This window comes from Ranitomeya variabilis, chromosome 3 (assembly GCF_051348905.1).
Source record: "Ranitomeya variabilis isolate aRanVar5 chromosome 3, aRanVar5.hap1, whole genome shotgun sequence".
Lineage (NCBI taxonomy): Eukaryota > Metazoa > Chordata > Amphibia > Anura > Dendrobatidae > Ranitomeya > Ranitomeya variabilis.
In genome coordinates this window covers 678,447,299-678,461,949 of record NC_135234.1, presented here as the reverse complement: position 1 = coordinate 678,461,949, position 14,651 = coordinate 678,447,299, and the positions used below count along the sequence as shown (strand labels likewise).

Here is a 14,651-nt window from a genome sequence, read left to right as displayed (position 1 = left end):
GATAAGGAGCCTGGCAGAGCCTTTCTCATAATCAGCCAAACCAGATCTCCACTTTGCACTGATGAGGGGCAGTACCCCGAAACACAGTGTCTGCAAATTGAGATCTGGTTTGGCTCTTATCCTAAGTCATGTGACAAGGCTCGTTAAAAGCTCGACATTGACTGTTAGGATTGCTACTTCCAATAGGTAGCACTAGAGTTCTAGTCCTCTTCCTCTCTGAAGAGACAATTTGCGTATACTAATCAGGAAGACACATTGTGGTGCACAATATAAAGGAGACCTTTCAACCAGTGAGAAACAACACGTTCAAGCTATCATTTAGCCTCTCCAGATACACACTGGCTTTTGGTAAATTAGGTGCACATGCCAAATTTACAATGGTTTGTCCTGGTCATTACATGGCCTCAATGATTGGGCACGCTGAAGGCCCACATACACAAGAGACTAATGTCGGGGGCACCCCCTGATATCGACAGGTTTGGTAGACAATCTAATGTGTATAGGGGTCTTGGAAAACTGATTGTTGGGCAAAATGTTGATTGGGCATGTCCAATTTTAGACTGCTGATCGTTTTTAGATAAGATGCTGCCAGAAATATGTGTCGGCAGGTTTCTCATAGAGAACACAGGAACGCTCGACGAAACGAGAGCTCCTGGGAATGGAAAGACGTCTGAGATGGCTATATGACGAAAGTTCTGCCAAAGCTTCATTCAGCCGGAGTCATCCAATGTGTATGCCTGCTGTACAATAGTCTTATATATTTTAAGTAAAGTGACAGGTTCTGACTATATTATGTTGTTTTCACAGGAAGCTGGGATACATCCATTGACTACAAGTACATACGGTACACACCATTTGAATGCCGCAGAGCAGACCTCCGTATCCATTACAGTTAGTAGTTAATTTACAAAAGAAATTTTGAGTTTGGCGATCATTTTTGCATTTGCACAATTCAAAGCTTAAAGGCAAAAATCCAGATTTTGTCATTTGTATGTGCTTTGTTTTTAGACTACTTTACTCAACCGTGCTTAAAACAACTCAGTTTCCATAATTCTGCCCAATAGATTGCGTTTCTATGCATAAGTCCATAAAGTTTTGGTCTGAATGTTGGTGCAGAATTTTTTGGACGTGCTTTTCTCATCTGCAGTGTTATTTGAACTTTTGTTAAACCTGCTGGCACATGTCACCCAGATAGAGTGTTTCTGTATATATTACATAGTAATTATAGGCTCACTAAAGAGACTCTAAACCTTTGCCAGGTCACTGGCCCTAAAGGGACTCAGCCAGACAGCTCTGGATTCAGATCGTTCCTATCTCTTCCTACTACTGTTCCCCAGATGTGCGCAGTCTACTACATTTTTCTAACAGCTTGAAAATTAGATATGTGTATTAAATGTTTTGTAAAAGTTCATTTTAGAAGCTACCTTGGCTTCAGTTTTTGTAATATTGGTTGTGTTTTTTGATACAGGTTTTGTTAATCCAAATATTAGAAATGCTAATCTTTCTTTTCAATGTTTCCTTATGATTTTTAGATCCATTTTCTGCCAACTTTTGCACCATAATTGGCATATATAACTCTGAGCTAAAGGAGTAAGGTAATAAAAAAATTGTCATGGTCAACTCTTTTAAGGCCCCCGAAATCCATTGGAAAAAAGTGAACGATCGTTTGTCAGTGGTAAGGAAAGCTTCTCAGACCGCATCGGCCGTGTTGGATTGTTTTTGGCTGATGATACGGCCAGTGCTTATGACCAACCAAAAAATGTAACATGCCTGATTGGTCTTTTGAAAGACAACAAACATTAGTCGGTGGGCTATTTCTTCCCCACGGTGGATGATAGCCTTCATCAAGATCACAATCTACCATTACGTCTGATTTTCAACTGATGTGTACGGAGGTCTTTAGTGGCTATCATACGCCAATATTAAAAAAAAAAGATGATTGTTGGAGTCATTTGTGCCAAGTCTTTTAAAAGTTGCATAATTCTTAATGAATTTTGTGAATTTTGAGTTGTGCCAAAGTTAGAACATTAAATTTACGCCTTCTATGAACAGGTGTTACTATGCATCCTAAATTTGCGTCATTTGAGGCTTTCTAAAATCTTGTTACTTACACCTCTCTAGGTAAAACATACTCATTTTTTTCACTGTTGGTGAAGATAACATAAAGAGAAAACATTTTGCTCAATTTGCAAAACTTTGCCCAATTTTCAACTTTCTGGAGTTCACTTCAAGCTAAAAACTGTGGTTAAAGTAGGTCGAATAAAAAAAGAAAGTCAATAAATAAAAAAGAGTGGACAAAGAAATGTGGATATGATATGTAAGCAATGGTGCGGCATGGGTGGCAAAATATGGAACGACAACTTTAAAGTAGTAAAATTCCTGGTAAGCTCATTTTAGGCTGTGTCCTTGATTGTTATCGGTGGGGCAGTGTCTTTGTGTAAGTAATTGTTCTCGAAGTCGTATATGACACCCTTTGAAATCAATGGGCATCTACTGTATGTCATTGACACAGGGTCAACTGAAACAGGCAACTTCTTTAACAAATTGCTGAGTTGTCAGCGTTTGTGTGACTTTTGCAGGCTGTACTTTTAAAAATAGCACCGATTTTACACACTTCAGTCCAAGGTAATTGTATGTTTTCCATCGTGATTCATAGTTTATTTAGAACAGCCATAGAAAAATAAAGATGTTCTTCCCGTCTGCAATGAACGTAATTCACCTAACCATACTAAACGCATTAATTAAAAAAAATCAAACTGTAATTTACACAACGATCTAATGTAGATGTTCCCACAGCGAAACTGTAAAAGTAGAACATCAGATGACAACCATCTGTGGAAGCATGAGACTAGCCACTCAATGAAATTAGCCATAAACTCTCAAAATATGTAGAGGTAATACACATGCCACAGAGATGTAGCCCAGGGCAGCAAGCAAGGAAACATTTCTACACAAAGAACACTGTGCTTTTATGGCAGATAGACACTAAAGGCAATTTCTGCACTAGTTTTCACAAACTTTACATGTATCAATAGTAAAATGGAATATAAGAAACTTTGCAATATATTTTATCAGAAAAATCTGCTTCTTTCTCCACTTAGGAGCCACTTTTTCAACTATCTCAAAAGCATCCTGAATTCATAATATCCGAAAAAACTGCGGAAACATGTCTACTTCAGATCGAGTCAAACTGCCAGCTCAGTGAGGAATCACATTGCAGCTGCCTATAAAAGTCTTTGGAGAAAGAAGGGGCGGAGGAAGAAGGGGGAGCTTCCGGATATGTATAGTCATAGACAAAGGAGAGCATTAATATCCATCACCTGTGTGTACTGTGTATGGGAGACATCATAGCAGCTAGCCTTCACCCAATACCTCAGAGATAATTGCAGAGGGGAAAACCAGTAAATAAATGTAGAATACAATATATGCAGTGGCCAGAAATAGTGGTATTCCTCATATATACACAGGAAAGCTTATTCCAAAAATTCACCTTGTCAAGGAGAACACTGGAGAGATTTAGCAGATCCCACTGCTGCCTCCAGTTTGTCAGGAAGAACACCTGAGAGATCAATGAGATCCAACAGCTGACACCAGTTTGTCAGGGAGAACACAAAAGAGATCAGGCAGATCCCACTGCTGCCACCAGTTTATCAGGGAGAACACCTGAGAGATCCCACAGATCCCACCACCTCCACCAGTTTGTCAGGGAGAACACAAAAGAAATCAGGCAGATCCCACTGCTGCCACCAGTTTGTCAGGGAGAACAAAAGAGATATCAGGCAGGTCCCACTGTTGCCACCAGTTTGTCAGGGAGAACACCTGAGAGATCACCCAGATCCCACCACTGCCACCAGTTTGTCTTGGAGAACACCTGAGAGATCACACAGGTCCCACTGTTACCACCAGTTTGTCAGGGAGAACACCTGAGAGATCACACAGATCCCACTGCTGCCATCAGTTTGTCAGGGAGAACACCTGAGAGATCAGGCAGATCCCAGTGCTACCACCAGTTTGTCAGGGAGAACACCTGAGAGATCAGGCAGATCCCAGTGCTACCACCAGTTTGTCAGGGAGAACACCTGAGAGATCACACAAATCCCACTGCTGCCACCAGTTTGTCAGGGAGAACACCTGAGAGATCACGCAGATACCACCACCGCCACCAGTTTGTCAGGGAGAATACCTGAGAGATCACACAGATCCCACTGCCGCCATCAGTTTGTCAGGGAGAACACCTGAGAGATCACACAGATCCCACTGATGCCACCAGTTTGTCAGGGAGAACACCTGAGAGATCAGGCAGATCCCACTGCTGCCACCAGTTTGTCAGGGAGAACACCTGAGAGATCACGCAGATCCCACCGATGCCACCAGTTTGTCAGGGAGAACACCTGAGAGATCACGCAGATCCCACCCCCCCCACCTGTTTGTCAGGGAGAACACTGGAGAGATCAGGCAGATCCCACCGCTGCCACCAGTTTGTCACGGAGCGCAACTCCACTGCCTCCAATCATCAGGACAATTACACAATTGGCTGATGAGTGATGGATGAGGCCGTGGTTGCTTCCGCTACTAGGCTGGTTATTTGGGAACTAACAGTGAGCGTATGGTATATACACCTCTGATTCTAAGTCATGGAATATATATATACTACATTACAATCACTGCCAAATCCATAATAACAAAAGGAACCATTAGCTGCCACCACCAATCCTTTATACAGGCTGATTGGATACGTTGCAGGTATCGTATGGCTTCAGGGGTTTACAGAGCAAGAGGAACAGAGATATTAAATGTTATATAGTTAATTTGGAAAGATAGGCAGTGTTTATAAAAAATATACAAAGATGTTACAAAATTGGAACAAAACAATACGGTAAATACAATCACATGGCATAAAAGGGATAATAAAAGTAAAAGTAATAAACCTGATGTCACGGAAATGGCTCAGAGCTTAGTGGAGGGAGGTACTCCTTAGGAAAACAGACAGAACTACATAAGCTGTACCTTCCAGGACTGACAAATGACAGCAACCCAAACTCTCATTTTTATTAGATTAAGGCTACACCCACATACCTCCCCTTGGTGAGCTTATATAGGGGCTGGCTGTGGGATGCGCTAGGTCTTTTAGAAGTTTATGAGATCTCCAACTTACAGGATGTCTGGAGGTCCTAGGCAGGAGATATTATTGTCATGTTTCCTATCACAATTTAACCTTTTTATAGAGATGAAATATGACATGGATGGCATCATCCTTCAGTCGATTAAGTTTGAGGTGTTCTGCCGGACCTTACGGTGATGTGAGTGAATGTGTTATCTTCATCCCTACGATGCCGAAAATCTATCTCCAATAAATATTGGATCAACGCCCAATATTCATCATTGACCGCTTACTAGAGAAATTCTAAGATAAATCCTTTGAACAGAGGAAGCCCCTGAACTTCTCTGGCTCCGAGTAAATGAATCCTGGGCTTGTTGGCTAGTTCTCATCATATTCCCTGTGGTAACTACCTTTTCATGGCAGGAGGTCCTACGTCAATGGAGGTTGAAATGTCAGCTCTTTCTCACTTCTCCAGTTACAATTAATCCAATATATTCACAATGAGTTCCCTCTCTGGAGATGTCTTTATGGATTTTACAATTTTTCTCTACAACACACCTCAATCTATAGGCTTCCCTGGATTAGGGCAGATTTGTTATAATAAAATAAATCTACCAAAATGTGTTAATATTTGTAGAGAAATACTTGTGGAGGGACCATAGGCATCTAAAAAGTCTATACCATCATACATACAAACAACAACTCTTTGGAGGATGGGAAATTTATCATAATGCCCATATAACAAAGTAAAAAAAGTCTAATTCTTTCTGGTTCAGCACTCGGGGGCCTCATCGTGATATTCTGATGTATATTTTATCAACTCCCGTGAGGTTGCACATCAGTTCCCTGGGCCATCAACTTGGCATTAATAAGTTAAACTCAGCCCTTATAGATAATAAAATGCCGATCAATAATGGAACATTAGTACAAAGCAAATTGATACATAATTAGTAAAAACTGAACTTCAATTTTAATGGTTTATTTCCCATAACTATACAATGTCTACCTGGTCTTACCCCATAGGACCTTCTAGTAGGCGAATCTCAATCATGATGTTCCCATCTAGAGATGTAACTTGAAGTATCTGTACTTACCTTACCTACCCAATGCTGTTTAATGACTTTTATTGAAGCCCTAGAAGCATTGGGGCTCAAGTGGAATTATAAGCTCTGTATCTCCTATTATTGGAACCACGTATCTTCCCCTCATCTGACCTCCACCCAAGCACAAACATTTTGTGTTTTTTCCTTTCCTGGTTAAAACAGATTTACCTTTACAACCAAAGCAATATCCCCGAGTCCTGACTATCTCCTCTATCTATATAAATTTGAAAGATATTTTTGTCTGAAACTATCTGGCATTTCAGAGAAAATATAATTTAAGGATCCAGCTGGGGTCCTCTCTAAAATTTTACTACTCCAAAGGCTCATGGACTGATAAAGTAAACTCACCCTCCCCGGGTATAGCCATGCCTCTATGCCACTGATCTGGTCTTTGTTGATCGGCTGCAGCAGTGACATCACTTCGACAGTGCTGCTGCCAATCACTGGGCTATGCCAATCACATAGGGAGAGCTGCTAAGCCCAATGATTGGCTGCAGCAGTTACAAGCACGGTAGATGTAATATCACTGCAGATCCATAAAGACCAGAGCAGCGGCACAAGGACTGAGGGACAGTGAGTAAAAGATCAGTATATTTCATTAGTCTCTTTAGTAATAAAAATTAATACAGGACAATCCCTTTAAATAACTGATTTGTGAGAGGAATACAGTAAAGAAGACACATGTGCATTACGCAACTGCACAACTAAAGAGGTCTGCAGGATAGGTGATAACTTGTTGATCGGCGGAGGTCCGACCACTGGGACCCTCACCGATCAGCAGAATGGGGAATTCTATTCTAACACTGTGCTCTACTTTTTCAGACAGCCCCAATGAGAATGAATGAAGTGCTGTCAAGCGTCCAACTGCTGAACCATCATGTACTTGGGATAAAAGTTCCCTGTTTTGGAAAGGAATACCCCAACCTGCCGACACTGACCGATCACTAAGTTATCCCATAGATTCCTGATAGGTCATAACTTGCTTTAGGCCACGTTCACACGTTCACTATTTGGTCAGTATTTTACCTCAGCATGTGTAAGTCAAAACCAGGAGTGGATGATAAATACAGAAGTGGTGACTGGTTTCTATTATACTTCTCCTCTGATTGTTCCACTCCTGGTTTTGGCTTACACATACTGAGGTAAAATTCTGATCAGATACTGAACGTGTGAATGTGGCCTAAAACAGATAATGACATGGAGGACTATGGGAATTTCCAATTCTCTATTTTTTGCCTTGTATATCTCGCAGCAATTTTCATCAGTGTTTTGGATCCAATTTCCATCAGTGTTTGGTCAGTGTGTCAGTTTTTATCATCAGTATTTCTGCAGTTTTTCTCATATGCCATAAGAAACTGATCCAGGCTTCTCATGTTTCTACTATCAGTCAGTGAAAATGGGCAGCACGAAAATACAGCTAGGATGGCATTCATGTGCTGTCCTCGTTCTTCACAAACCCATAAATTTGAATTGGGTGGGGGCCAAAATCAAGCCATTATCCGCATAAAAGACATGTGGACAGCCCCATAGACTATAGCGGGTATGTGTCCCATCCGTGACAGGGTACGTTCATTCTGGCAAAACACATATTAGATCGGTGCTGTCTGTGTGGAAAATGGTTTGACCATGGCGTCTGAACTCAGCCATAAACGAGGATAACCAAATATATGTGAAAATCGGAGGTGTGAAAGGAGCATATGTGAGACGAACTTTGTTATATTGGCTGTAAACAAATATAATTTAAAAAAATTATATATATAAATGTAATAAAAGTTGAATTTTCAATATGGTACAGGGTCCATAAAAAAATTATAAAACAGAGTGGAGTATACAAATATAGAGTATTACATATATATATATACTAATAGCCCAAAAAATGTATGAGTCAGCGGTGAGGGAAAAAAAAGAGAAATCCAAATACATTACATGGTAACGTTCGGCCAAAGGACCCACAATTATTAATTTCTTGCTTTGAAGTCCTATCCTGGGACTGAGCAGTCCAGAAATCTCCCATTTCTGTCACACTCCCTACAATCTAAGTGTCTTCAGCACACAAACCAATGCTGTGGTTACCTCACCACATCACAGGGTCATTAAACCGCTCTTCCCCGAACTCCCTCCTTTTACCATCATCCTCCCGGGTACCACACACAAAATCACAGAGCCACAGTCAGACACAGCTCCGGGGGGCAAGAGGCGGAGCAGGAAAGGGTGCTGTTTCTTTCCCCGTATGCCAACCCCCCTCTGCTGAGTTCACCTCACCTCACCTCCTTCCCCCCAATACCCTCTTCTTCAACCTCCTCCACTATAAAAATATTCACACATGATGGAAAATAAGAAATGTCAGTGGAGACTCCTGCTGGCCATCCTGGGAATTGCAATGGAGTAGCATGTATTTTGTGTACCAAGACAACTGAGGGTTAATTGGTAAAGGTGAGCAAAGTTAGTACATAACTAATATGAAAAATACTCTGGATATATATAAAAGGATATTATTTTAGATTTCCAGTCCAAAAAAGAAACACAGCAGACCTGAATACGTCATTAACCCATCGGGGGCAGCACTGGTAATGTACCCGGATAACTATACAAGGGGCAGTATCCATATACATATTAGATAGAAGTTGGTTGGTGGTTGATGAACCACTAAACAAAAGATTGTTTGGTGAATGATTATTCAGAAATGCATAAATTAAGATAATACGGTAAATTTGGATGGAAAACTAATAATAACATATGGTGATCTAAGAATGACTTGTGCCAAGTGGCAAAAATGGCAGCGATGGCCTATACACAAAGTGGCATGTCTTTGTGGAAGCTTGGTCATAATAGGTCATACTTTACATATTTGTTCTGAAAATATAAAGTTTTATGCATAAAATACTGATAAATATAAAATATCTATAGAAATAAAATATAAAGTGTAAAAAAAATAAAGAAAGAAATAGCGGAAAAAGCCCAAAATGACAATACATAGAGGTTTATAGAAAAAGTGGGATTCCGTAATGATCTGATGAGCCTCATGGCAAGGAAAGGGTGCAGCGTGAAAATTGTCAATTAAACGCAAAAACTTCCTTGTGCCTATGAATAGTCTTATCCGGGCGGCGACATTCGGCTGCTACAGGCGGCTTGTAAGCCAGCACAATGTGTGAGTAGGTCTGGCCAGAAAAGCTGCATAGGCTGCAGGTCAGGAAGCCACAAGTTAGGGAGGGAAAGCCCTGGAGCATCGTAGGGTGCAGGGACAAGTGGGAAAAGAAGCCGAAATGGGGCGAGTAAAGGAATAGGAGGAGGAAGAAAGGAGGATTGAGAAAAAGGCTGAAAAGACTGAACGGATCTAGTAGTAAAAAGTCAGAATGAAGACAGGAAAAGCAGAAAGGGGATCCGGAGAACCAAGAAAATGAGAAAATGATTGACGGAGGTTCGTAGACAGCGAGATGACAGCCGTGACCTCTGCCCTTCCTCAGCCAAACAAAAAAGCAACGTGTCAATAGACGTTTGTGCCCCGGCTCCCGATCACAGAGGGCACCGATGACCAGGGGGCACAAGGCGAAGACTGGGAGGCGAAGAACACGGAAAAAGGGCACCAGCCGGGTTCAATTAATGAAGGAAAAAAATCTCTTCTAACTTCCTGAGATGAGAAATCTTCCCTCCTCCCTGAAAAGTTCCCATAAAGAAAACAATAGCCGGCCATCCCCCACCATTGCCATGAGTGCGGAGAGCCACTGGCCACTCACCTTGTCCACAGTCCAGCCTCCCTCCACGGCGTACCTGGCTGCGTGATTGTGAGTGTGTGCGTCCGTCGCCACCCAGCAGACCGTGAGTGTGTGTGTGTGTGTGTGTGTGAGTGCTCTCGCCTCCTCTCTTACTTACACTACCAACTCATTACAATCTGCTATTCATAACCCGGGTCATGTGACTCCACTCACAAAATATAAAGCACATTTTTTTTTCTCTCTTCACAAACCACAGAATGAATTTCAGTGGAAAGGACGGAAAATGTAACCCCCCCCCCCCCCCCCTTCTTCTCCGTCTTCTGGCCGTGCCATTCCAGGCAATGTAATTTCAGTCATTATATGGCCATCCTCTTGGAGAGGCCTGGACGGGATTCCTGTGTACACACATACATGTGTGCGGAGCGTAGTGCGAACACAAATCTGCACGCAGGAAAACAACCTCAAGTTTTTTATTCAAATTTTTAACAAGTTTTTTCCAATTTTTAACAAGTTTTTTTTCAAATTTTTAACACTTATAAACATTTCTTCTAAAATAAAAAAGTTGCTAAATCAAAATTCAGGATTTTAAATGTAATAAAACTTTCTCTGGGAAAACTGGGTCACGATCAATGTGGCCACAATTAGAGCTTCTAACTAGAGTTGTCACCCAGCTTTCCAGATGTCCCGAGAGGCAGATCTGACTAGTTTTGCACATATAAAGAAGGAAAGGGTGGGTTTCTGTCTGGGAAAGTAGAGTTATAAATTCTGTAGGGCTAGGGGTTACCTGTATTGAAGATGCAGCGTTGGCCACCCAGCTTTCTGTACACTGATGTAAGTCTGTGTTCAGATGTTGCAGATTTTCCTGCAAGGCAAATCCATAGTGAATTCAAGGCAAAATATTCTTATAATACACAATTTAATGCGGATTCTGCAGAGGACATCACCATAGATTTCACGCTTTCCATTCACAATCACTAGTGATAATTCTACAAAACCTTAAAGGGAATCTGTCACCAGGTTTTTAACACCTAATCTGAGAGCAGAATAATGTAGAGACAGAGACCCTGATTCCAATGCTGTATCACTTACTGGGCTGCTTGCTGTAGTTTTCATAAAGTCACTGTTTTATCAGCAGGAGATTATCACTATAGGACTGCCAGGTAGTCTGACCTCACCCTCACCTCTGATTGGCTGCTTTCAGCCTAGAACACAGAAAACACTAAAAAACTTCCAATCAGTGGTGTGGGCGGGGTTACACAGGCTCTGCATTCAGAGAACTGCTAGATCTGTGCAGAGAAACAGGGATTTAATCAAAACTGCAGCATGATATATCAATGGAATCAGGCTCTCTGCCCCTACATCATACTATCCTCATATCACATAGCAGGAACCTGCTGACAGAATGACTTTAAGGCCGGGGTCACACCGTTTGAAAAATCGTCTCCCTAGAATCATAGGATCATGCGATGTTTTCTCGCATTGCACTCAACCGTATTCTACGCTAGTGTGACCCCGGCCTAAAGGAGTTGTCCACCTTTGTGGACAATTATTATTTTTTGCTTAAATGCATATATTTGGGAATAAGAATTATTTTTTTAGCTTAGTTTCACTAAACATTTCTCACTGTTTTGCTTTTACCGGCTGTTTCCCTTACGTGGTCTATTGTCAGATATCTGCAGAGAACAGCTAAACAGGACAGACAGTGAAGAGTTAGAAACTCTCCAACTGGACCATCAGAATGAGCTCACTGATGGATTCTCAGTTAAGTCATTCTACAGCCAACTATAGTCAATGCAACCCACAGCCTATAAAAGGTAAACAGTGCAATTTTTTAATGAAACACAATTGTAAAAATGATTTTTTTATCCAAAAATACATGCATTTATTTAGGAAAAAAAACTCGGCTTATTAATGACCACCAAGTAGGTGAACAAATAAATAAAAAATTCTTATCTCTTAGATTTGCGTCAACATCCTGCAGGGGTGTTAGGTGAGCACTGCAGCCAGTCAGCTGCAAATACTTGATAGAGCAAGCTCAGAGGGGCCACAAATCTACTCTGGAGCTGGAGTACTTGAGAGGGATCCGGCACTGAGCATGGGGGAGCAATAGTGAACTTTCTCATCTGGTCTTTGGAGGAGGAACTTCACTACTGAGAATGTGCAGCACAGATTCAAACGTTTTAAAGAAGCACTCCTCCTCCCGCCTTCAAAATGTTATCCTCTTAATATATTGCAATCATCATATTATATAGCACTGTGTACTTGCAATTGCTCATTTTGCCTTTCTACCAGTTTTTAGTTCTTCTGTTTTCTCTGCTCTATGCAGAATCAGGAAGTCTCTTGTCCCTGCAGAAATCATTCCCCTCTTCAACTCCTGATATACAGTATATATCATTGGATGGATGCCATCTTTGCACTGTTGTCCCCCCTACTTTAGTTTTTAAATTAATTTGTTAATAACATTTCTAAACTTTTTATGGCATACAGCTTCCTTGTTGCTTTGTTTGATGAGTTTAATAACAGATAATACTGTGATGCCGCGATCACTAATGGGTTGGGGAATACTCGCTTGGCAACAGGATAAACGTAGACAGGCATGTTTTTTTCACATAAACAGTCTACCGTATTTTGGTTTATTCAAGCATCATAAACCGCTGTAGGCCATGTTACCCATCACAGACCTCACATAGACCTTAGCACTTCATTGTATACGGCTTTGAGACGCAGTCACTGAACACTGACCTCTTTGTCCAGTTACCGTGGGTGTCTGCACGCCAAACAGTTTATTAATGTCCATGGAACACAACAGGCACCAACACACGACATTAGGTTGCAGTTTTTAAAAATGCTGGACCTTACTCTGTCCAGTTACCATGGGTGACCGCACAGTTCATTAACTGACCCCCTGTCAGTGCACACAGTTCCCCATACTCTGCGTTACCTTCCAGGAGCTCCTGCTCCACACGCTGACTCCTGTCAGTGCTCTCTCTTCCAGGGAAGCTGCCGAACTGGGATCACCGTCCTGGACAATGCCTTGCTCACCAGGCCATCTGACAGTCCAGATCCTCAGACTGACAGTAGCTCCCCTAATGCAGTACCGTCACAGACTCTGCATACATGGCCTGTCTATGCTCTATTCAGGAAGTCCTACTCACAGGATCTTCCAACACATAGGCCTCCAGGACCAAGGCCTCACCATGTGCTTTTCAGGAAATCCGTCCCCACCTGGGACCTTCCAACACATAGACCTTCCAGGACCTTACAGACTCTCCATGTGACTACACCATGGTCACATTATATACTTGCAACCACTCTCACAGGTGGGAGGTGTGTGTGGTTAGTCAGACCCACACAGCTCTCCAACTAACTCTGTAAGCCTCCCTTTAAAGCTACACAAACACAACTCTTATGAAACTACAAGTCCCAGAACAACAATACTGGCTTACAATGCAGACTCCCTCTGCGACACATTTACAATCATGCTGGACCCTGTTTCACAAACCCATTTACGCCTCCATGCATATTCTGAGGAGCCCACAAAGCACCCCCTAGCTGCAGCATGGGTCACTGCATCACATTACATATTTTCTTAAAATCTGGAGTCAGAGTCAGTACATTTTTACCAACTCTAAATCTAACCAAAAGTAGCTTCAACTCCATCTTAATAGCTCTGCCATATTGGATAGGATATTGCCGACATTATTAAAAAATTTATGGGTAGACCCTATTAAAAAGAAAAAAAGCATCATGCCATAGTGTACAATAAAAATTACTGTATAAAGTTTAAATGCCCGTTTACACAAGTAGACCAAAGCAAATTATGCACACTGAGTAACTACAGTAGATCCAGAGGTATATCTAAGTTTTCCGGCACCCCTGGCATGAATTCAGTTTGCTCCCCCAACCCACTGACGTATGCGATTTGCACACTTAGTCATGTGCTGCTCTCCCTAATTCTCTCAATGTGTAGTGAAAAACTGAGAAAAGCTCATTGTCACATGACCGTAAGTATGAAAATCCTATATGAGTAAAGTAGCCACGTGATGACTGCTGGAACCATCAAGCAGATCTGAATCCTGACAGTGAGTATATTATCCGCTGTTAGGATTGGCATGCTCCAGTGCTTCATTTTATAATTAAATGGCTGGTCCAGGTTTGTGATCAATGTCAGCAATCAATCTAGGTGACTGCAGGCTTTTGAATTCTCACAGCGCAAACACTGCACACTTAGTATTCTCCACTGCCATTGGCAATAGTGGATGGTCATGTCAGCACAAGTATGAGATTTGGTTACTTCTGGCCACATTCCGACAAGATGTGTCCTCACTCAATTCATTTTCATTGAGTGAGGTCACGCATGTCTACCCAGTACGTAACCACATGTATGTAAATCGCATGCACCAGAGAATCCTGACAGCGTGCAGTAAGCACTGTGAAAATTCAGAAGTCTGCAGTCACATAGAATGACTGCAGACTCATCACAAATTTGGGCAACCCCTTTAATATTCCTAACATAAATAAAAACATGAGAATTATTCAGTATCACAAAAAAATTACATCCAGATACCTTATAGATGACGTTGTCTCCAATTGGAGTCGTCTTCTTTCTTTTCTTCATCTTGTCCAGATGCCATGATGACTTTTCTCATCCACAGCTCGTCTCTGCAGACTTCCATCTTTTCCGGTCTTGTGCAGCACATACCCACACCATGCCCTTAAAAATAGCAGTATCAT

The 14,651-nt window shown here is 41.7% G+C and overlaps 1 protein-coding gene across 2 annotated transcripts in view; it reads right to left on the bottom strand.

The window, feature by feature from the left end:
* Window positions 1-10,075, bottom strand: part of RARG (retinoic acid receptor gamma) — a 231,400-nt gene extending 221,325 nt beyond the window's left edge. For both annotated transcript variants that reach the window (XM_077298003.1, XM_077298004.1), the window contains exon 1: window positions 9,939-10,075. The gene's annotated coding sequence lies outside the window, so the exon portion shown is untranslated. The remainder of the gene's footprint in view (window positions 1-9,938) is intronic.
* Between the last annotated feature and the right edge of the window lie 4,576 nt (window positions 10,076-14,651).